Below are 25201 nucleotides of genomic sequence, written 5' to 3' on the forward strand. Positions count from 1 at the left end.
AATAATAAATCTTTCGTGCTTGAATCGGTACGGTCCAATATCGTCTTTTCAGAGCTAGCAATAGCTCTCATAATCTCACTCATGTCATGGGGTGGTGCCCAAGGCTGGACTGGGACAAAAAATCGGCCCGGGCATTTTGACCCCATTTTGACCGGCCCACCAGGATAAAGATTGAAAATGTGACGTCATTCAGGGATAAAACCGCAAAGGATTCTGGGAACTTGTGGCAAGAGGTACTAGCGCACGCAGGCTTTCAATTGAACTCACTTACACAGCGATAAAAAGAAACCCAAAAAATGGCAAGAAGCTGTTGTATTATTAACTGCAATAGCCGGTCGCATGACAGCCACAGGAAGCCGACGGGTAAAGAGATCCTTTTTTTTTTTTTTTTTTTGAAGTGAAAATTTTTTAAGCCATGTTTCCAAAGTAAGAGCCGATGGATGGTCTGGATATACCAAATATAACGTCTCAGAACACCCCAGCTCACATGTTAGTCTGCTCCAAGCATTCCCACAAAGGTCAGAGTTTTGTAGTAGTTAATACGTCATTTTTCTTAACATAATTGGTGATATAGGTTACAAGCAAGTCTGGCGCTGAACAGAAATTGTCGCGCTATGCTCCTTTGTTTATTGTGCATAAATAGTGAATTGTTCTGACACAATATTGCGTTTCGCTTCTGTTATAACCATGGTACACTGACAAAAACATATACTTTTATTCACAGGATAAAACAGTTGTTTTGTATCACTAATTGTCCATTGCGATTACAATATTATTGTCACTGCTACATTTCTGTAATGCTACTGTAACCGGTTTCTGCTTCATCCCGCTGCAACAGTTCGGCCCAAACAGACTCCTCGACTCTGCGTTGTGTAGTGTTTTTAAAAAGACAGTCTCTGATCGATCGTTGCCACTTTATTTCCTAAATGGAAACAACGGTGTATTATCAGTGCACAGGCTCGCCATACACCACTCCGCACAGCACACTCTCGTATGGCTGCGGCAGACTGGCAGCGATTACTGCAGCAATATTACAATTTCTAATATACAATAAAATAACAGCAACAACAAATGATGTACCTGAATGGAAACAACGGTGTATTATCAGTGCACAGGCTCGCCACACACCACTCCGCACAGCACACTACGGCAGAACATCTCATTAGCATTCCGCTTTAGCATACAGTTTCACACATTAATAAACAAATGAAAAGTACATAAAACTGGTGTTGGACATGTGTCCACTAAGCACTTATTACACTCGGTGCTCTTCAGCTAATCAAACATGTTTTATGTGTCTGTACTACTTAGCTATATTGTGTGCGGAACAATACAACTCACCTCTCGTATAGCTACGGCAGACTGGCAGCGATTACTGCAGCCAGCCACACCGAGAGGGGGGGGCGCTGTTTCCCCATTACACTGATATTTGTGGCAAGTGGAATAATACCACATAAACACTGTTACACTACCAGAAATTATTTCCACTACTAATTAATTACCGTTGAGCTTAAAGGTCCTATTAATAAACTGTTAATGAATGTGTATTTATGAAGACGATTTGTGAGACTGGTAAACTTATGATATGTACAATAGTCTTTCGTTCTACACGGTGCATTTCAAGGTCCTGCACCCATCCGTCGGTAAACTGTACCCGGGCATGTTGCAGTGACCTGAAGTTACTAAAGTTCATGAGTGTATGCACTCACTCCAAGAAGCGTATAATTATAAATCTGAGCGTGGTGAAAGTTGGGCAGCACGCTGTCTTTTGTCCACTCTTTCACTCCTTTGATTTTTTGGAACCGGAGAATGAACGTTTTGCGATGCTGCAAATGTTTGCATTTGATGCGGTACTTGGATTGTTTTGCCACGAGTTCCCGGCATGCAATGCGCGAAAATCACGTGATTGCTAAAGAAGGGGGAGGGTGCAGCCAGCCTCCTCGGCTGTAATTGGTCCAGCCCAGAGTCGATCATGACCAATTGGCCAATCCAACACCTTTCATTATATATACCCTTCCTAAAAAAAAAAAAAAAAAACCCATCGGCCCATAAAAACAAAAAATCGCCAGCGGCCCACCGGGCAAATGCCCGGTATGCCCGATGGCCAGTCCAGCTATGGTGGTGCCTCCGGTCTGTCCTCAGCATGGTCCTGTCAGGATCTGACGGCGCCCTGACCGGTCGACCTGCCAGTGTGTGTATATCTGTGTGCGTGTGTGTTGCATCTTCAAAAAATAAAAATACAATAACTGAGCCTTACACCGGAGTATCGTTGCACTGGTTTACTGAACCTTACTTTCAGGGCATGTACAGAACATGAGCATCCATTTTCTACTGCCTCCTACAGGACACACACTTCTTCCACTTCCTTACACATTAATGTAACACAGAACTAATACTGCCTCTCCTGGCATTACCATTGTAACAACACATTCATTCTGTTTCTTTCAGAAGAATAACAGGAACTTAGGATGTAGGTATCTATGAATAATAACTATTATGTATACTCATATATTTATATAACCACTTATATCTTGCGATACCACAGTGTGAATATGTCTCTCCTATCGCCCTGTCTTCCCCTCCGGCTCCGCTGTGATGTGCTAGGAGGTAACCTAGCAACAGGCTACCTCCGACCCGGAAGTGCTGTCGCCCGGAGCTGCCGCACCTGCAGTCAATCCACCAGCTGCTGCCAATCAACTAGTAGCAGGGCTACTTAATGGTGTGGCTGAGCGACAGACAGCGCTGGAGTATTGCACTAAGCCTGGTAGTGTTTTTGAGTCGCTAACGTTATTGAAGTGCTGTCTGATCTTCGTACTCATTCTGCTGTCGTGTGTGTGTGTGTTCACCCAGGGATTGACGGAGGATTTACGGACACTAAGGAAGCACTTGGAGGAGAGACGGGCACTCACTACCACGCACGGGCTTACACGGAAGGAGGGACGCACTATCACCATTGTTGCACATTTGAGCTGTTGTCACATTGCTGCACTGTAAATAAATGCACTGTCATTATTTCTGAGCTCCGCGCCTGAGTCCACTCTTTAACAACCGTGACAGGTCCGAGGCTTTTGCGGCCTGCTCTTTCCCCGATCTAGTTTTGCTCATATTTCGTACACCGTAGCCTTGAAGATGTAAAAAGTGCCTCAGAGCAGCACACGGGCGTGTTATCGTACTGTTGTTAAAAGTTCGTTAGTTTTGGAGCAATGGAATTATGAAACAAGTTAGTCCATTGAGGAGCCCTGTACAACACGTCTTCACATGGCTACCAGACACGCCCCCCGTCATTTTGTTATTATTCAATTCAGAACTGCCCAGACCAGACACAGTGACGTTTCACCAGAATCCCTTTGATCTCTGGTCTTCTTTATGACATCAGCACACGAAAACCTATAAATAGGGGAGAGGTTCTCACTCTTGTCAGCCTTTCAAAGAGAGTGGAAGAATTCACTAGGCAGGAAACTACTGGAAACTTGCGTTTCTGACACAGTTGACGGTATTTTTAAAAAATCTTTTAGTTGGTACAGAGATTTAGCATCAACTTCAATTTGAAATATGAGTCTGTCAAATCCTGTTGTATGCAACATGAGAGCCGAGAACGAAAAACTTAAACAGCAAATCAAAGAGCTGAAAAATGAGAATAAAACTCTCAAACAACAAAACTCTACCATACGTGACCTTAAAGTCGAGAACGCCGACCTTAAGGAGCAAAAAAGAGAGCTCATAAATGAGAACAAGATTCTCCAAAAAAACATTGAAGTTCTCTTCAAACGAAGTGGGTTCTCTAAAAACAAGAGGAAAAGAGACCTGCAACTAGAGAATGAAACAATTCACTTCAAAATTCAAGAGCTGGAATATTGTAACCAAATTCTAAAGGATTTAAACAGCTCCAAAACCAAAGAGATCCAGCAACAGAAAGAGGTGATGCAGGAAATGGAAGCAGAAATCAGAGAGTTGCAAAGCAGCAAGACAGGCTTGGTTATAAAAGTGGGAGACATGGAAAAGGACAACCAGTCTTTAAGAGAGGAAAATGATGTGACGGTAAAACGCATGTGTGAGCTGAAAAGGGACTTTGAAAAGGAAAAAGATGACATGCAACAGGAAATACAGGCTGTTAAAACTGAGCTCCATCAGGCAAACACAGCCTTTAAAGAGTTACAAGAGAGTGAAGAAAGAAAAAGGATCATGAATGAGGAAAACAAAACAACGGACAGTGAACAGCTCAGACAGACCCTGGAACGCCAATGCTTTGCACATGAAATTGACATATTGAGGCGGCATAACGAACTTCTTGAACAGGACCTCCAGGAGCTTTCCAAAAGGAGTGGTGATTCTCAAAAAGAACTGAAACCACACGATGAGGGTGTGAAAGGAGAATCACGGATCTCCAAAGCCACTGAGAAAGACTCCGAACATGATTTTGAAGTGACCAACAGAGAAAAGGAGTTGTTGTGCCATGAATTTGAGGAAATGAAAAGAGAGCTTGAAGAGGTCAAGAAAAATCAGTATGATTTACAGGAAGCCTTGAAAACAGAAGACATGGCGTTGCAAACCCAAGCTCAGACTCCCAAAGTTTCACAGGAAGAACATAACAATCTGATAAACAACTACGATGTCCAAGTTGACATACTCAAACAACAAAATAAGGCCTTAGAAAATACGGTTAGTGACCTTACCAAAAAGATGTGCAATGGACGGGAAGCGATGAGACAAATGGAAAAGAACTTTCAAGAACAAAGGAAGCTACTCGAAAATCTCCGAGGAGAATTCGAGGAAATTTAGCACAACTACGACTTTGGCCCTCCCTATTAAAGCTGGTTAACGCAGGTTCAATAGGGCTATAACTTAGACAATGGAAGTTCATTTGATTTAATTGGCCCAAAATGAGTGACTGCACCCAGACACTCAGTAGCAAAAAAATTACAGAGATTCAAGAGAGAAAACTGTTTCTGCATAGACTCCTATAGTACTGCAAGTCGTGTCATCGCTTGGTGTCCTGCATAGAGTGCAGGTTTAAGGTATCTACGTATCTTTCAGAATTAGAAGCTATGCTGCGTCAGGGGTTATAACAGCTGTGCCCCCCCCCCCAACCGGTCGAGGCAGATGGCCGCCCCTCACTGAGCCTGGTTCTGCCGAAAGTTTCTTCCTGTTAAAAGGGAGTTTTTCTTTCCCACCGTCACCAAGTCTAAGGAGCTTGGAGAAAAGCGCCTGGACTTCTTTAACTTAAAGAAGTCCAGGCGCTTTTCTTTCCAAGCTCCTTAGACTACTATGGTCTTGATGACTGATAACCTTCACAGACACTGTCATCAAGGGTTTGCTCACAGGGGATCATCTGATTGTTGGGGGGTTTTCTCTCTTATATTGTATGGTCTTTACCTTACAATATAAACAGCCGAGAAGCGGCTATTTTTGCGATCCGGTGCTTTAGAAATACATCTTAGCTGAACTGAACTCCATAACATCTGGACCGAAATGCCTACACACAACGGTAGGCATTTCAATCAAGAGCTCTGTCCAAAACGTTCAATGACAAGCATCAGCACCAGGATTGTTTTTTAGCTCACCAACAGTTCATGTTCCCTACCCATTTTTTATTGTAACTGCAACTTTGTAAGACTGGGTTGGGAGATGTTCTTGTGGTGAGCTTTTATTTACATAATTGGTTTCTTTAATAGTGAAATAAAATAAATTTGTATAACTGGAAACAGCGTTCTCCTGTGTGATTATCACATTGTATTCTTTAAACCATATAACAGAATATATAATATATATAATTTACTCATAGTAATATTAATATCTAATGTGATTGAGTTTCCTTATCTCTACTTATGTGCTGATGTGTTCACTGAGGCCATTGTATGGTCCATTTTGGCTGCATTTCCATGTTTTAAACATGAAATTTGCTTATTTAAAGGGTGTCTCATGTATCTCTTATGCAGAAATATGTGTTGCCTAGCTGGACAAATGTAGCACAGGTCTACTATTATTGGTCACGTGTGTTTTCCAGCCATCATGTTCTGTTTGTGCTTAGTTATGTCCATGTCTTATCTCCTGTCCCCTTTTCCCTCTGTATGTATTCACAGTGTACGTGTTCCTCGTCGGTTCGTCATGCTAAGTCTGCGTGTCTTATTCCGTCATGTGTCATGTATCACTCCAAATCTCACTGACTTTAACTAATAATAACTGTTTGCTGAGTGTTATGTCTAAAAGGTATTGCACAATCGCCTCTAGTAGAGGATCAGGTTTGTTTTCCACTGATAATGGATTTTAACATGACTGACCAATGATTGTGGAGCACGTCAATGTAGGATCTTATAAATACAACGAGCAAACTTAAATGTTTTAAAATGTTCAAAATATTAATGTATTATATTTCTGAAGTATGACGGAAGGAAAAAGTTACATTTTTTTCATATTTTAAAAAAAAATCCATGGGTTTAATGGGTCCATCATCACTATATTGAGGGCCTTGTATAATAGCCCAACTGCAAAAGTAAAGATTAACGGTGAACTTTCAGATGCTTTCAAGCTTGAAAGGTCCACAAGACAAGGATGCCCACTGAGTCCACTCTTATTTGCTATTTTTATAGAGCCATTGGCTGAAAGGATTAGGCAGAATGGTAACATAAAAGGGATTAATATCACTGGAAGTGAGCAGAAATTGGCCTTGTTTGCAGATGACATTTTGGTTTACTTATCAAAACCTACCGAATCACTTATGGAGCTCATGTCAGTGTTAAAGGAGTATGGGCTATACTCGGGATATAAATTGAATATACAAAAAACACAAGTTCTTAGTAGCTTTTATAGCCCTCCCCAGAATCTGCTCAACAAATACAAACTAAGCTGGGACAAAAGAACTATCAAATATCTGGGCATAAACTTATCAATGGATATAACTAGCTTGGAAGAAATCAACTACCCCCTACTTAAAAAAGATATCATGCTAAATATTAGCAGATGGTCTATCTAAGCATTTCTTCTAGAGTGGACATCATAAAAATGAATATGCTCCCAAAGATATTAAACTTATTCCAGTCTGTTTCTATAGAAAACCCTGATAGATACTTTGTAGAGTGGGATAGGACCCTCTCAAGATTTATATGGGCGGGTAAAAAGCCAAGAAGCTAAGTTCAAAACACTTCAGCTTCCCAAAGATAAAGGAGGATTAGGCATCCCTTGCCTACAAGATTACTACAGGGCAACACAAATAAGAAATCTGGTGGGCTGGTGTAAACCCGGATACTGTTCAACAGAGAGACGAATCTGGCCTTGATATCTGACATCACAACAGAGAGACGAATCTGGCATTAATATCTGACATCACAACAGAGAGACGAATCTGGCATTGATATCTGACATCACAACAGAGAGACGAATCTGGCATTGATATTTGACATCACAACAGAGAGACGAATCTGGCATTAATATTTGACATCACAACAGAGAGACGAATCTGGCATTAATATCTGACATCACAACAGAGAGACGAATCTGGCATTGATATTTGATATCACAACAGAGAGATGAATCTGGCATTAATATCTGACATCACAACAGAGAGACGAATCTGGCAATGATATTTGACATCACAACAGAGAGATGAATCTGGCATTGATATCTGAAATCACAACAGAGAGACGAATCTGGCATTAATATCTGACATCACAACAGAGAGACGAATTTGGCATTAATATTTGACATCACAACAGAGACACGAATCTGGCATTGATATTTGACATCACAACAGAGAGACGAATCTGGCATTAATATTTGACATCACAACAGAGACACGAATCTGGCATTGATATCTGACATCACAACAGAGAGACGAATCTGGCATTGATATTTGACATCACAACAGAGACACGAATCTGGCATTGATATCTGACATCACAACAGAGAGACGAATCTGGCATTGATATTTGACATCACAACAGAGAGATGAATCTGGCATTGATATCTGACATCACAACAGAGAGATGAATCTGGCATTAATATTTGACATCACAACAGAGAGACTGGATGTCAATGTCAGAAAGATGACTGTGATGTCAGAACCCTCTAAATCTTGTAATTTACAGATGGTAAATGGCCTGTATTTGCATAGCGCTTTACTAGTCCCTAAGGACCCCAAAGCACTTTACACATCCAGTCATCCACCCATTCACACACTGGTGATGGCAGCTACATTGTAGCCACAGCCACCCTGGGGCGCACTGACAGAGATATTTAATTCCAAATGATTTGACTGCATCATTGCGTCTTTGAGTTATGACCCAAACTCTCTATCAACTTTGTGAATAAATTCACGTCCCCCTGTGACCTCATAATTACACCACAGTTCAGATGGCATGAATGAGTCATGAGGTCACACCAACAGTGACAACATCAGCAGTGACATCACTAAAGTTGCCAGGTGAGTCCATAAATAGAACCCGTGACGTGGAGCAGGTACCGCCGTTTTGGACAATGCCACGACGCAGGTATAGACGCAGACATGCGAGGTCTTCTCGCCCCGTTCGCAGACACAAGAGACCCCACAAGGCCTCGGGTGTCCGCAGACGTGGGAGAAGATACCGTCGCAGACATTAGACAATCTCAATAAACATGTAGGATGAACATCAAAACTTTGGTCCAATCAAGTTTTTTTTAGATAACATATGTTGTTGTTGTTTTGTGTGTGTTTGTTATCAATGTTGTGGAAAAAAGTTAAGCTTAGTAAGCCATCAAGCACTGATTACTCGTAGAAGAGCACCAATAGGAGACAGAACTAATTAGAAGGTGTTATTATTCAGTCTGTACATCGAATAGAAGGCACTAACCACAAGGTGATCTTCAATTCATCTCTGTGTGAATGTGAACGGGGCGAGAAGACCCCCACTAACTGCATGTCCCTAGACTGTGGGAGGAAGCTCGAGAGAACATCCAGACTCCACACAAAGACCCCGGCCTGATGAGGCTAGGGTCCTGAGTTCGATACCCTAAACTGAACGCAGGACAGAGGAAGGGATGGGTGATGTTCATGTGCGCCCAGGTGTATGATGTGGCTCTTTGTCTGTGACTGGTTGGCTGTCCCAGCCCTGGCCCTTCATGTATTTCAGTAATGTCCTTTTCTCCCGTCTCGTTTACATGTTTTTCCCTTGTGACCCATTCCTTCTGTCACGTGTGTTTCCCCCCCAGCCATCATGTTCTGCTTGTGCTTAGTTATGTCCATGTCTTATCTCCTGTCCCCTTTTCCCTCTGTATGTATTCACAGTGTACATGTTCCTCGTCGGTTCGTCATGCTAAGTCTGCGTGTCTTATTCCGTCATGTGTCATGTATCACTCCAAATCTCACTGACTTTAACTAATAATAACTGTTTGCTGAGTGTTATGTCTAAAAGGTATTGCACAATCGCCTCTAGTAGAGGATCAGGTTTGTTTTCCACTGATAATGGATTTTAACATGACTGACCAATGATTGTGGAGCACGTCAATGTAGGATCTTATAAATACAACGAGCAAACTTAAATGTTTTAAAATGTTCAAAATATTAATATATTATATTTCTGAAGTATGACGGAAGGAAAAAGTTACATTTTTTTCATATTTTAAAAAAAAATCCATGGGTTTAATGGGTCCATCATCACTATATTGAGGGCCTTGTATAATAGCCCAACTGCAAAAGTAAAGATTAACGGTGAACTTTCAGATGCTTTCAAGCTTGAAAGGTCCACAAGACAAGGATGCCCACTGAGTCCACTCTTATTTGCTATTTTTATAGAGCCATTGGCTGAAAGGATTAGGCAGAATGGTAAAATAAAAGGGATTAATATCACTGGAAGTGAGCAGAAATTGGCCTTGTTTGCAGATGACATTTTGGTTTACTTATCAAAACCTACCGAATCACTTATGGAGCTCATGTCAGTGTTAAAGGAGTATGGGCTATACTCGGGATATAAATTGAATATACAAAAAACACAAGTTCTTAGTAGCTTTTATAGCCCTCCCCAGAATCTGCTCAACAAATACAAACTAAGCTGGGACAAAAGAACTATCAAATATCTGGGCATAAACTTATCAATGGATATAACTAGCTTGGAAGAAATCAACTACCCCCTACTTAAAAAAGATATCATGCTAAATATTAGCAGATGGTCTATCTAAGCATTTCTTCTAGAGTGGACATCATAAAAATGAATATGCTCCCAAAGATATTGTACTTATTCCAGTCTGTTTCTATAGAAAACCCTGATAGATACTTTGTAGAGTGGGATAGGACCCTCTCAAGATTTATATGGGCGGGTAAAAAGCCAAGAGTTAAGTTCAAAACACTTCAGCTTCCCAAAGATAAAGGAGGATTAGGCATCCCTTGCCTACAGGATTACTACAGGGCAACACAAATAAGAAATCTGGTGGGCTGGTGTAAACCCGGATACTGTTCAACAGAGACACGAATCTTTCATTAATATTTGACATCACAACAGAGAGACGAATCTGGCATTAATATTTGACATCACAACAGAGAGACGAATCTGGCATTAATATTTGACATCACAACAGAGAGATGAATCTGGCATTAATATCTGACATCACAACAGAGAGACGAATCTGGCATTAATATCTGACATCACAACAGAGAGACGAATCTGGCATTAATATTTGACATCACAACAGAGAGACGAATCTGGCATTAATATTTGACATCACAACAGAGAGATGAATCTGGCATTAATATCTGACATCACAACAGAGAGACGAATCTGGCATTGATATCTGACATCACAACAGAGAGACGAATCTGGCATTAATATTTGACATCACAACAGAGAGACGAATCTGGCATTAATATTTGACATCACAACAGAGACACGAATCTGGCATTAATATTTGACATCACAACAGAGAGACGAATCTGGCATTAATATTTGACATCACAACAGAGAGACGAATCTGGCATTAATATCTGACATCACAACAGAGACACGAATCTGGCATTAATATCTGACATCACAACAGAGAGACGAATCTGGCATTAATATCTGACATCACAACAGAGACACGAATCTGGCATTAATATTTGACATCACAACAGAGAGACGAATCTGGCATTAATATTTGACATCACAACAGAGAGACGAATCTGGCATTAATATTTGACATCACAACAGAGACACGAATCTGGCATTAATATTTGACATCACAACAGAGAGACGAATCTGGCATTAATATTTGACATCACAACAGAGAGACGAATCTGGCATTAATATTTGACATCACAACAGAGAGACGAATCTGGCATTAATATCTGACATCACAACAGAGACACGAATCTGGCATTAATATTTGACATCACAACAGAGACACGAATCTGGCATTGATATCTGACATCACAACAGAGAGACGAATCTGGCATTAATATTTGACATCACAACAGAGACACGAATCTGGCATTAATATTTGACATCACAACAGAGAGACGAATCTGGCATTGATATCTGACATCACAACAGAGAGACGAATCTGGCATTGATATCTGACATCACAACAGAGAGACGAATCTGGCATTGATATCTGACATCACAACAGAGAGACGAATCTGGCATTAATATTTGACATCACAACAGAGAGACGAATCTGGCATTAATATTTGACATCACAACAGAGAGACGAATCTGGCATTAATATTTGACATCACAACAGAGAGACGAATCTGGCATTAATATTTGACATCACAACAGAGAGACGAATCTGGCATTAATATTTGACATCACAACAGAGAGACGAATCTGGCATTAATATTTGACATCACAACAGAGACACGAATCTGGCATTAATATCTGACATCACAACAGAGAGACGAATCTGGCATTGATATCTGACATCACAACAGAGAGACGAATCTGGCATTAATATTTGACATCACAACAGAGAGACTGGATGTCAATGTCAGAAAGATGACTGTGATGTCAGAACCCTCTAAATCTTGTAATTTACAGATGGTAAATGGCCTGTATTTGCATAGCGCTTTACTAGTCCCTAAGGACCCCAAAGCACTTTACACATCCAGTCATCCACCCATTCACACACTGGTGATGGCAGCTACATTGTAGCCACAGCCACCCTGGGGCGCACTGACAGAGATATTTAATTCCAAATGATTTGACTGCATCATTGCGTCTTTGAGTTATGACCCAAACTCTCTATCAACTTTGTGAATAAATTCACGTCCCCCTGTGACCTCATAATTACACCACAGTTCAGATGGCATGAATGAGTCATGAGGTCACACCAACAGTGACAACATCAGCAGTGACATCACTAAAGTTGCCAGGTGAGTCCATAAATAGAACCCGTGACGTGGAGCAGGTACCGCCGTTTTGGACAATGCCACGACGCAGGTATAGACGCAGACATGCGAGGTCTTCTCGCCCCGTTCGCAGACACAAGAGACCCCACAAGGCCTCGGGTGTCCGCAGACGTGGGAGAAGATACCGTCGCAGACATTAGACAATCTCAATAAACATGTAGGATGAACATCAAAACTTTGGTCCAATCAAGTTTTTTTTAGATAACATATGTTGTTGTTGTTCTGTGTGTGTTTGTTATCAATGTTGTGGAAAAAAGTTAAGCTTAGTAAGCCATCAAGCACTGATCACTCGTAGAAGAGCACCAATAGGAGACAGAACTAATTAGAAGGTGTTATTATTCAGTCTGTACATCGAATAGAAGGCACTAACCACAAGGTGATCTTCAATTCATCTCTGTGTGAATGTGAACGGGGCGAGAAGACCCCCACTAACTGCATGTCCCTAGACTGTGGGAGGAAGCTCGAGAGAACATCCAGACTCCACACAAAGACCCCGGCCTGATGAGGCTAGGGTCCTGAGTTCGATACCCTAAACTGAACGCAGGACAGAGGAAGGGATGGGTGATGTTCATGTGCGCCCAGGTGTATGATGTGGCTCTTTGTCTGTGACTGGTTGGCTGTCCCAGCCCTGGCCCTTCATGTATTTCAGTAATGTCCTTTTCTCCCGTCTCGTTTACATGTTTTTCCCTTGTGACCCATTCCTTCTGTCACCTGTGTTTCCCCCCCAGCCATCATGTTCTGCTTGTGCTTAGTTATGTCCATGTCTTATCTCCTGTCCCCTTTTCCCTCTGTATGTATTCACAGTGTACGTGTTCCTCGTCGGCTCGTCATGCTAAGTCTGCGTGTCTTATTCCGTCATGTGTCATGTATCACTCCAAATCTCACTGACTTTAACTAATAATAACTGTTTGCTGAGTGTTATGTCTAAAAGGTATTGCACAATCGCCTCTAGTAGAGGATCAGGTTTGTTTTCCACTGATAATGGATTTTAACATGACTGACCAATGATTGTGGAGCACGTCAATGTAGGATCTTATAAATACAACGAGCAAACTTAAATGTTTTAAAATGTTCAAAAAATTAATGTATTATATTTCTGAAGTATGACGGAAGGAAAAAGTTACATTTTTTTCATATTTTAAAAAAAAATCCATGGGTTTAATGGGTCCATCATCACTATATTGAGGGCCTTGTATAATAGCCCAACTGCAAAAGTAAAGATTAACGGTGAACTTTCAGATGCTTTCAAGCTTGAAAGGTCCACAAGACAAGGATGCCCACTGAGTCCACTCTTATTTGCTATTTTTATAGAGCCATTGGCTGAAAGGATTAGGCAGAATGGTAACATAAAAGGGATTAATATCACTGGAAGTGAGCAGAAATTGGCCTTGTTTGCAGATGACATTTTGGTTTACTTATCAAAACCTACCGAATCACTTATGGAGCTCATGTCAGTGTTAAAGGAGTATGGGCTATACTCGGGATATAAATTGAATATACAAAAAACACAAGTTCTTAGTAGCTTTTATAGCCCTCCCCAGAATCTGCTCAACAAATACAAACTAAGCTGGGACAAAAGAACTATCAAATATCTGGGCATAAACTTATCAATGGATATAACTAGCTTGGAAGAAATCAACTACCCCCTACTTAAAAAAGATATCATGCTAAATATTAGCAGATGGTCTATCTAAGCATTTCTTCTAGAGTGGACATCATAAAAATGAATATGCTCCCAAAGATATTGTACTTATTCCAGTCTGTTTCTATAGAAAACCCTGATAGATACTTTGTAGAGTGGGATAGGACCCTCTCAAGATTTATATGGGCGGGTAAAAAGCCAAGAGTTAAGTTCAAAACACTTCAGCTTCCCAAAGATAAAGGAGGATTAGGCATCCCTTGCCTACAGGATTACTACAGGGCAACACAAATAAGAAATCTGGTGGGCTGGTGTAAACCCGGATACTGTTCAACAGAGAGACGAATCTGGCATTGATATTTGACATCACAACAGAGAGACGAATCTGGCATTAATATTTGACATCACAACAGAGACACGAATCTGGCATTAATATCTGACATCACAACAGAGAGACGAATCTGGCATTAATATTTGACATCACAACAGAGAGACGAATCTGGCATTAATATTTGACATCACAACAGAGACACGAATCTGGCATTAATATTTGACATCACAACAGAGAGACGAATCTGGCATTAATATTTGACATCACAACAGAGACACGAATCTGGCATTAATATTTGACATCACAACAGAGACACGAATCTGGCATTGATATTTGACATCACAACAGAGACACGAATCTGGCATTAATATTTGACATCACAACAGAGACACGAATCTGGCATTAATATTTGACATCACAACAGAGACACGAATCTGCCATTGATATCTGACATCACAACAGAGAGACGAATCTGGCATTAATATTTGACATCACAACAGAGACACGAATCTGGCATTAATATTTGACATCACAACAGAGAGACGAATCTGGCATTGATATCTGACATCACAACAGAGAGATGAATCTGGCATTAATATTTGACATCACAACAGAGAGACGAATCTGGCATTGATATTTGACATCACAACAGAGAGATGAATCTGGCATTGATATTTGACATCACAACAGAGAGACTGGATGTCAATGTCAGAAAGATGACTGTGATGTCAGAACCCTCTAAATCTTGTAATTTACAGATGGTAAATGGCCTGTATTTGCATAGCGCTTTACTAGTCCCTAAGGACCCCAAAGCACTTTACACATCCAGTCATCCACCCATTCACACACTGGTGATGGCAGCTACATTGTAGCCACAGCCACCCTGGGGCGCACTGACAGAGATATTTAATTCCAAATGATTTGACTGCATCATTGCGTCTTTGAGTTATGACCCAAACTCTCTATCAACTTTGTGAATAAATTCACGTCCCCCTGTGACCTCATAATTACACCACAGTTCAGATGGCATGAATGAGTCATGAGGTCACACCAACAGTGACAACATCAGCAGTGACATCACTAAAGTTGCCAGGTGAGTCCATAAATAGAACCCGTGACGTGGAGCAGGTACCGCCGTTTTGGACAATGCCACGACGCAGGTATAGACGCAGACATGCGAGGTCTTCTCGCCCCGTTCGCAGACACAAGAGACCCCACAAGGCCTCGGGTGTCCGCAGACGTGGGAGAAGATACCGTCGCAGACATTAGACAATCTCAATAAACATGTAGGATGAACATCAAAACTTTGGTCCAATCAAGTTTTTTTTAGATAACATATGTTGTTGTTGTTCTGTGTGTGTTTGTTATCAATGTTGTGGAAAAAAGTTAAGCTTAGTAAGCCATCAAGCACTGATCACTCGTAGAAGAGCACCAATAGGAGACAGAACTAATTAGAAGGTGTTATTATTCAGTCTGTACATCGAATAGAAGGCACTAACCACAAGGTGATCTTCAATTCATCTCTGTGTGAATGTGAACGGGGCGAGAAGACCCCCACTAACTGCATGTCCCTAGACTGTGGGAGGAAGCTCGAGAGAACATCCAGACTCCACACAAAGACCCCGGCCTGATGAGGCTAGGGTCCTGAGTTCGATACCCTAAACTGAACGCAGGACAGAGGAAGGGATGGGTGATGTTCATGTGCGCCCAGGTGTATGATGTGGCTCTTTGTCTGTGACTGGTTGGCTGTCCCAGCCCTGGCCCTTCATGTATTTCAGTAATGTCCTTTTCTCCCGTCTCGTTTACATGTTTTTCCCTTGTGACCCATTCCTTCTGTCACCTGTGTTTCCCCCCCAGCCATCATGTTCTGCTTGTGCTTAGTTATGTCCATGTCTTATCTCCTGTCCCCTTTTCCCTCTGTATGTATTCACAGTGTACATGTTCCTCGTCGGTTCGTCATGCTAAGTCTGCGTGTCTTATTCCGTCATGTGTCATGTATCACTCCAAATCTCACTGACTTTAACTAATAATAACTGTTTGCTGAGTGTTATGTCTAAAAGGTATTGCACAATCGCCTCTAGTAGAGGATCAGGTTTGTTTTCCACTGATAATGGATTTTAACATGACTGACCAATGATTGTGGAGCACGTCAATGTAGGATCTTATAAATACAACGAGCAAACTTAAATGTTTTAAAATGTTCAAAATATTAATATATTATATTTCTGAAGTATGACGGAAGGAAAAAGTTACATTTTTTTCATATTTTAAAAAAAAATCCATGGGTTTAATGGGTCCATCATCACTATATTGAGGGCCTTGTATAATAGCCCAACTGCAAAAGTAAAGATTAACGGTGAACTTTCAGATGCTTTCAAGCTTGAAAGGTCCACAAGACAAGGATGCCCACTGAGTCCACTCTTATTTGCTATTTTTATAGAGCCATAGGCTGAAAGGATTAGGCAGAATGGTAAAATAAAAGGGATTAATATCACTGGAAGTGAGCAGAAATTGGCCTTGTTTGCAGATGACATTTTGGTTTACTTATCAAAACCTACCGAATCACTTATGGAGCTCATGTCAGTGTTAAAGGAGTATGGGCTATACTCGGGATATAAATTGAATATACAAAAAACACAAGTTCTTAGTAGCTTTTATAGCCCTCCCCAGAATCTGCTCAACAAATACAAACTAAGCTGGGACAAAAGAACTATCAAATATCTGGGCATAAACTTATCAATGGATATAACTAGCTTGGAAGAAATCAACTACCCCCTACTTAAAAAAGATATCATGCTAAATATTAGCAGATGGTCTATCTAAGCATTTCTTCTAGAGTGGACATCATAAAAATGAATATGCTCCCAAAGATATTGTACTTATTCCAGTCTGTTTCTATAGAAAACCCTGATAGATACTTTGTAGAGTGGGATAGGACCCTCTCAAGATTTATATGGGCGGGTAAAAAGCCAAGAGTTAAGTTCAAAACACTTCAGCTTCCCAAAGATAAAGGAGGATTAGGCATCCCTTGCCTACAGGATTACTACAGGGCAACACAAATAAGAAATCTGGTGGGCTGGTGTAAACCCGGATACTGTTCAACAGAGACACGAATCTTTCATTAATATTTGACATCACAACAGAGAGACGAATCTGGCATTAATATTTGACATCACAACAGAGAGACGAATCTGGCATTAATATTTGACATCACAACAGAGAGATGAATCTGGCATTAATATCTGACATCACAACAGAGAGACGAATCTGGCATTAATATCTGACATCACAACAGAGAGACGAATCTGGCATTAATATTTGACATCACAACAGAGAGACGAATCTGGCATTAATATTTGACATCACAACAGAGAGATGAATCTGGCATTAATATCTGACATCACAACAGAGAGACGAATCTGGCATTGATATCTGACATCACAACAGAGAGACGAATCTGGCATTAATATTTGACATCACAACAGAGAGACGAATCTGGCATTAATATTTGACATCACAACAGAGACACGAATCTGGCATTAATATTTGACATCACAACAGAGAGACGAATCTGGCATTAATATTTGACATCACAACAGAGAGACGAATCTGGCATTAATATCTGACATCACAACAGAGACACGAATCTGGCATTAATATCTGACATCACAACAGAGAGACGAATCTGGCATTAATATCTGACATCACAACAGAGACACGAATCTGGCATTAATATTTGACATCACAACAGAGAGACGAATCTGGCATTAATATTTGACATCACAACAGAGAGACGAATCTGGCATTAATATTTGACATCACAACAGAGACACGAATCTGGCATTAATATTTGACATCACAACAGAGAGACGAATCTGGCATTAATATTTGACATCACAACAGAGAGACGAATCTGGCATTAATATTTGACATCACAACAGAGAGACGAATCTGGCATTAATATCTGACATCACAACAGAGACACGAATCTGGCATTAATATTTGACATCACAACAGAGACACGAATCTGGCATTGATATCTGACATCACAACAGAGAGACGAATCTGGCATTAATATTTGACATCACAACAGAGACACGAATCTGGCATTAATATTTGACATCACAACAGAGAGACGAATCTGGCATTGATATCTGACATCACAACAGAGAGACGAATCTGGCATTGATATCTGACATCACAACAGAGAGACGAATCTGGCATTGATATCTGACATCACAACAGAGAGACGAATCTGGCATTAATATTTGACATCACAACAGAGAGACGAATCTGGCATTAATATTTGACATCACAACAGAGAGACGAATCTGGCATTAATATTTGACATCACAACAGAGAGACGAATCTGGCATTAATATTTGACATCACAACAGAGAGACGAATCTGGCATTAATATTTGACATCACAACAGAGAGACGAATCTGGCATTAATATTTGACATCACAACAGAGACACGAATCTGGCATTAATATTTGACATCACAACAGAGAGACGAATCTGGCATTGATATCTGACATCACAACAGAGAGACGAATCTGGCATTAATATTTGACATCACAACAGAGAGACTGGATGTCAATGTCAGAAAGATGACTGTGATGTCAGAACCCTCTAAATCTTGTAATTTACAGATGGTAAATGGCCTGTATTTGCATAGCGCTTTACTAGTCCCTAAGGACCCCAAAGCACTTTACACATCCAGTCATCCACCCATTCACACACTGGTGATGGCAGCTACATTGTAGCCACAGCCACCCTGGGGCGCACTGACAGAGATATTTAATTCCAAATGATTTGACTGCATCATTGCGTCTTTGAGTTATGACCCAAACTCTCTATCAACTTTGTGAATAAATTCACGTCCCCCTGTGACCTCATAATTACACCACAGTTCAGATGGCATGAATGAGTCATGAGGTCACACCAACAGTGACAACATCAGCAGTGACATCACTAAAGTTGCCAGGTGAGTCCATAAATAGAACCCGTGACGTGGAGCAGGTACCGCCGTTTTGGACAATGCCACGACGCAGGTATAGACGCAGACATGCGAGGTCTTCTCGCCCCGTTCGCAGACACAAGAGACCCCACAAGGCCTCGGGTGTCCGCAGACGTGGGAGAAGATACCGTCGCAGACATTAGACAATCTCAATAAACATGTAGGATGAACATCAAAACTTTGGTCCAATCAAGTTTTTTTTAGATAACATATGTTGTTGTTGTTCTGTGTGTGTTTGTTATCAATGTTGTGGAAAAAAGTTAAGCTTAGTAAGCCATCAAGCACTGATCACTCGTAGAAGAGCACCAATAGGAGACAGAACTAATTAGAAGGTGTTATTATTCAGTCTGTACATCGAATAGAAGGCACTAACCACAAGGTGATCTTCAATTCATCTCTGTGTGAATGTGAACGGGGCGAGAAGACCCCCACTAACTGCATGTCCCTAGACTGTGGGAGGAAGCTCGAGAGAACATCCAGACTCCACACAAAGACCCCGGCCTGATGAGGCTAGGGTCCTGAGTTCGATACCCTAAACTGAACGCAGGACAGAGGAAGGGATGGGTGATGTTCATGTGCGCCCAGGTGTATGATGTGGCTCTTTGTCTGTGACTGGTTGGCTGTCCCAGCCCTGGCCCTTCATGTATTTCAGTAATGTCCTTTTCTCCCGTCTCGTTTACATGTTTTTCCCTTGTGACCCATTCCTTCTGTCACGTGTGTTTCCCCCCCAGCCATCATGTTCTGCTTGTGCTTAGTTATGTCCATGTCTTATCTCCTGTCCCCTTTTCCCTCTGTATGTATTCACAGTGTACATGTTCCTCGTCGGCTCGTCATGCTAAGTCTGCGTGTCTTATTCCGTCATGTGTCATGTATCACTCCAAATCTCACTGACTTTAACTAATAATAACTGTTTGCTGAGTGTTATGTCTAAAAGGTATTGCACAATCGCCTCTAGTAGAGGATCAGGTTTGTTTTCCACTGATAATGGATTTTAACATGACTGACCAATGATTGTGGAGCACGTCAATGTAGGATCTTATAAATACAACGAGCAAACTTAAATGTTTTAAAATGTTCAAAAAATTAATGTATTATATTTCTGAAGTATGACGGAAGGAAAAAGTTACATTTTTTTCATATTTTAAAAAAAAATCCATGGGTTTAATGGGTCCATCATCACTATATTGAGGGCCTTGTATAATAGCCCAACTGCAAAAGTAAAGATTAACGGTGAACTTTCAGATGCTTTCAAGCTTGAAAGGTCCACAAGACAAGGATGCCCACTGAGTCCACTCTTATTTGCTATTTTTATAGAGCCATTGGCTGAAAGGATTAGGCAGAATGGTAACATAAAAGGGATTAATATCACTGGAAGTGAGCAGAAATTGGCCTTGTTTGCAGATGACATTTTGGTTTACTTATCAAAACCTACCGAATCACTTATGGAGCTCATGTCAGTGTTAAAGGAGTATGGGCTATACTCGGGATATAAATTGAATATACAAAAAACACAAGTTCTTAGTAGCTTTTATAGCCCTCCCCAGAATCTGCTCAACAAATACAAACTAAGCTGGGACAAAAGAACTATCAAATATCTGGGCATAAACTTATCAATGGATATAACTAGCTTGGAAGAAATCAACTACCCCCTACTTAAAAAAGATATCATGCTAAATATTAGCAGATGGTCTATCTAAGCATTTCTTCTAGAGTGGACATCATAAAAATGAATATGCTCCCAAAGATATTGTACTTATTCCAGTCTGTTTCTATAGAAAACCCTGATAGATACTTTGTAGAGTGGGATAGGACCCTCTCAAGATTTATATGGGCGGGTAAAAAGCCAAGAGTTAAGTTCAAAACACTTCAGCTTCCCAAAGATAAAGGAGGATTAGGCATCCCTTGCCTACAGGATTACTACAGGGCAACACAAATAAGAAATCTGGTGGGCTGGTGTAAACCCGGATACTGTTCAACAGAGAGACGAATCTGGCATTGATATTTGACATCACAACAGAGAGACGAATCTGGCATTAATATTTGACATCACAACAGAGACACGAATCTGGCATTAATATCTGACATCACAACAGAGAGACGAATCTGGCATTAATATTTGACATCACAACAGAGAGACGAATCTGGCATTAATATTTGACATCACAACAGAGACACGAATCTGGCATTAATATTTGACATCACAACAGAGAGACGAATCTGGCATTAATATTTGACATCACAACAGAGACACGAATCTGGCATTAATATTTGACATCACAACAGAGACACGAATCTGGCATTAATATTTGACATCACAACAGAGACACGAATCTGGCATTAATATTTGACATCACAACAGAGACACGAATCTGCCATTGATATCTGACATCACAACAGAGAGACGAATCTGGCATTAATATTTGACATCACAACAGAGACACGAATCTGGCATTAATATTTGACATCACAACAGAGAGACGAATCTGGCATTGATATCTGACATCACAACAGAGAGATGAATCTGGCATTAATATTTGACATCACAACAGAGAGACGAATCTGGCATTGATATTTGACATCACAACAGAGAGATGAATCTGGCATTGATATTTGACATCACAACAGAGAGACTGGATGTCAATGTCAGAAAGATGACTGTGATGTCAGAACCCTCTAAATCTTGTAATTTACAGATGGTAAATGGCCTGTATTTGCATAGCGCTTTACTAGTCCCTAAGGACCCCAAAGCACTTTACACATCCAGTCATCCACCCATTCACACACTGGTGATGGCAGCTACATTGTAGCCACAGCCACCCTGGGGCGCACTGACAGAGATATTTAATTCCAAATGATTTGACTGCATCATTGCGTCTTTGAGTTATGACCCAAACTCTCTATCAACTTTGTGAATAAATTCACGTCCCCCTGTGACCTCATAATTACACCACAGTTCAGATGGCATGAATGAGTCATGAGGTCACACCAACAGTGACAACATCAGCAGTGACATCACTAAAGTTGCCAGGTGAGTCCATAAATAGAACCCGTGACGTGGAGCAGGTACCGCCGTTTTGGACAATGCCACGACGCAGGTATAGACGCAGACATGCGAGGTCTTCTCGCCCCGTTCGCAGACACAAGAGACCCCACAAGGCCTCGGGTGTCCGCAGACGTGGGAGAAGATACCGTCGCAGACATTAGACAATCTCAATAAACATGTAGGATGAACATCAAAACTTTGGTCCAATCAAGTTTTTTTTAGATAACATATGTTGTTGTTGTTCTGTGTGTGTTTGTTATCAATGTTGTGGAAAAAAGTTAAGCTTAGTAAGCCATCAAGCACTGATCACTCGTAGAAGAGCACCAATAGGAGACAGAACTAATTAGAAGGTGTTATTATTCAGTCTGTACATCGAATAGAAGGCACTAACCACAAGGTGATCTTCAATTCATCTCTGTGTGAATGTGAACGGGGCGAGAAGACCCCCACTAACTGCATGTCCCTAGACTGTGGGAGGAAGCTCGAGAGAACATCCAGACTCCACACAAAGACCCCGGCCTGATGAGGCTAGGGTCCTGAGTTCGATACCCTAAACTGAACGCAGGACAGAGGAAGGGATGGGTGATGTTCATGTGCGCCCAGGTGTATGATGTGGCTCTTTGTCTGTGACTGGTTGGCTGTCCCAGCCCTGGCCCTTCATGTATTTCAGTAATGTCCTTTTCTCCCGTCTCGTTTACATGTTTTTCCCTTGTGACCCATTCCTTCTGTCACCTGTGTTTCCCCCCCAGCCATCATGTTCTGCTTGTGCTTAGTTATGTCCATGTCTTATCTCCTGTCCCCTTTTCCCTCTGTATGTATTCACAGTGTACATGTTCCTCGTCGGTTCGTCATGCTAAGTCTGCGTGTCTTATTCCGTCATGTGTCATGTATCACTCCAAATCTCACTGACTTTAACTAATAATAACTGTTTGCTGAGTGTTATGTCTAAAAGGTATTGCACAATCGCCTCTAGTAGAGGATCAGGTTTGTTTTCCACTGATAATGGATTTTAACATGACTGACCAATGATTGTGGAGCACGTCAATGTAGGATCTTATAAATACAACGAGCAAACTTAAATGTTTTAAAATGTTCAAAAAATTAATGTATTATATTTCTGAAGTATGACGGAAGGAAAAAGTTACATTTTTTTCATATTTTAAAAAAAAATCCATGGGTTTAATGGGTCCATCATCACTATATTGAGGGCCTTGTATAATAGCCCAACTGCAAAAGTAAAGATTAACGGTGAACTTTCAGATGCTTTCAAGCTTGAAAGGTCCACAAGACAAGGATGCCCACTGAGTCCACTCTTATTTGCTATTTTTATAGAGCCATTGGCTGAAAGGATTAGGCAGAATGGTAACATAGAAGGGATTAATATCACTGGAAGTGAGCAGAAATTGGCCTTGTTTGCAGATGACATTTTGGTTTACTTATCAAAACCTACCGAATCACTTATGGAGCTCATGTCAGTGTTAAAGGAGTATGGGCTATACTGGGGATATAAATTGAATATACAAAAAACACAAGTTCTTAGTAGCTTTTATAGCCCTCCCCAGAATCTGCTCAACAAATACAAACTAAGCTGGGACAAAAGAACTATCAAATATCTGGGCATAAACTTATCAATGGATATAACTAGCTTGGAAGAAATCAACTACCCCCTACTTAAAAAAGATATCATGCTAAATATTAGCAGATGGTCTATCTAAGCATTTCTTCTAGAGTGGACATCATAAAAATGAATATGCTCCCAAAGATATTGTACTTATTCCAGTCTGTTTCTATAGAAAACCCTGATAGATACTTTGTAGAGTGGGATAGGACCCTCTCAAGATTTATATGGGCGGGTAAAAAGCCAAGAGTTAAGTTCAAAACACTTCAGCTTCCCAAAGATAAAGGAGGATTAGGCATCCCTTGCCTACAGGATTACTACAGGGCAACACAAATAAGAAATCTGGTGGGCGGGTGTAAACCCGGATACTGTTCAACAGAGACACGAATCTGGCATTGATATTTGACATCACAACAGAGAGAGACGAATCTGGCATTAATATCTGACATCACAACAGAGAGACGAATCTGGCATTAATATTTGACATCACAACAGAGAGACGAATCTGGCATTAATATCTGACATCACAACAGAGAGACGAATCTGGCATTAATATTTGACATCACAACAGAGAGACGAATCTGGCATTAATATTTGACATCACAACAGAGAGACGAATCTGGCATTAATATTTGACATCACAACAGAGACACGAATCTGGCATTAATATTTGACATCACAACAGAGACACGAATCTGGCATTAATATTTGACATCACAACAGAGACACGAATCTGGCATTAATATCTGACATCACAACAGAGACACGAATCTGGCATTAATATTTGACATCACAACAGAGAGACGAATCTGCCATTGATATCTGACATCACAACAGAGAGACGAATCTGGCATTGATATTTGACATCACAACAGAGAGACGAATCTGGCATTAATATTTGACATCACAACAGAGAGACGAATCTGGCATTAATATTTGACATCACAACAGAGACACGAATCTGGCATTAATATTTGACATCACAACAGAGAGACGAATCTGGCATTGATATCTGACATCACAACAGAGAGACGAATCTGGCATTGATATCTGACATCACAACAGAGAGATGAATCTGGCATTGATATTTGACATCACAACAGAGAGACTGGATGTCAATGTCAGAAAGATGACTGTGATGTCAGAACCCTCTAAATCTTGTAATTTACAGATGGTAAATGGCCTGTATTTGCATAGC

The 25201-nt window shown here is 40.8% G+C and overlaps 1 protein-coding gene and 1 long non-coding RNA gene across 3 annotated transcripts in view; one reads left to right on the plus strand and one right to left on the minus strand.

Annotated features, from left to right (window-relative positions):
- The window catches only part of LOC145419259 (uncharacterized), a 76529-nt gene that overhangs the window by 41613 nt on the left and 9715 nt on the right, over nucleotides 1–25201 (plus strand). The window lies entirely within an intron of this gene.
- LOC145431970 (uncharacterized) lies at nucleotides 357–2118 on the minus strand. Its single transcript, XR_013912305.1, has 2 exons — nucleotides 1081–2118; nucleotides 357–922 (listed from the first exon to the last, which is right to left on the minus strand). It is a non-coding gene; the product is annotated as an uncharacterized LOC145431970 (long non-coding RNA).

Source organism: Astatotilapia calliptera, chromosome 11 (genome assembly GCF_964374335.1).
Source record: "Astatotilapia calliptera chromosome 11, fAstCal68.1, whole genome shotgun sequence".
Lineage (NCBI taxonomy): Eukaryota > Metazoa > Chordata > Actinopteri > Cichliformes > Cichlidae > Astatotilapia > Astatotilapia calliptera.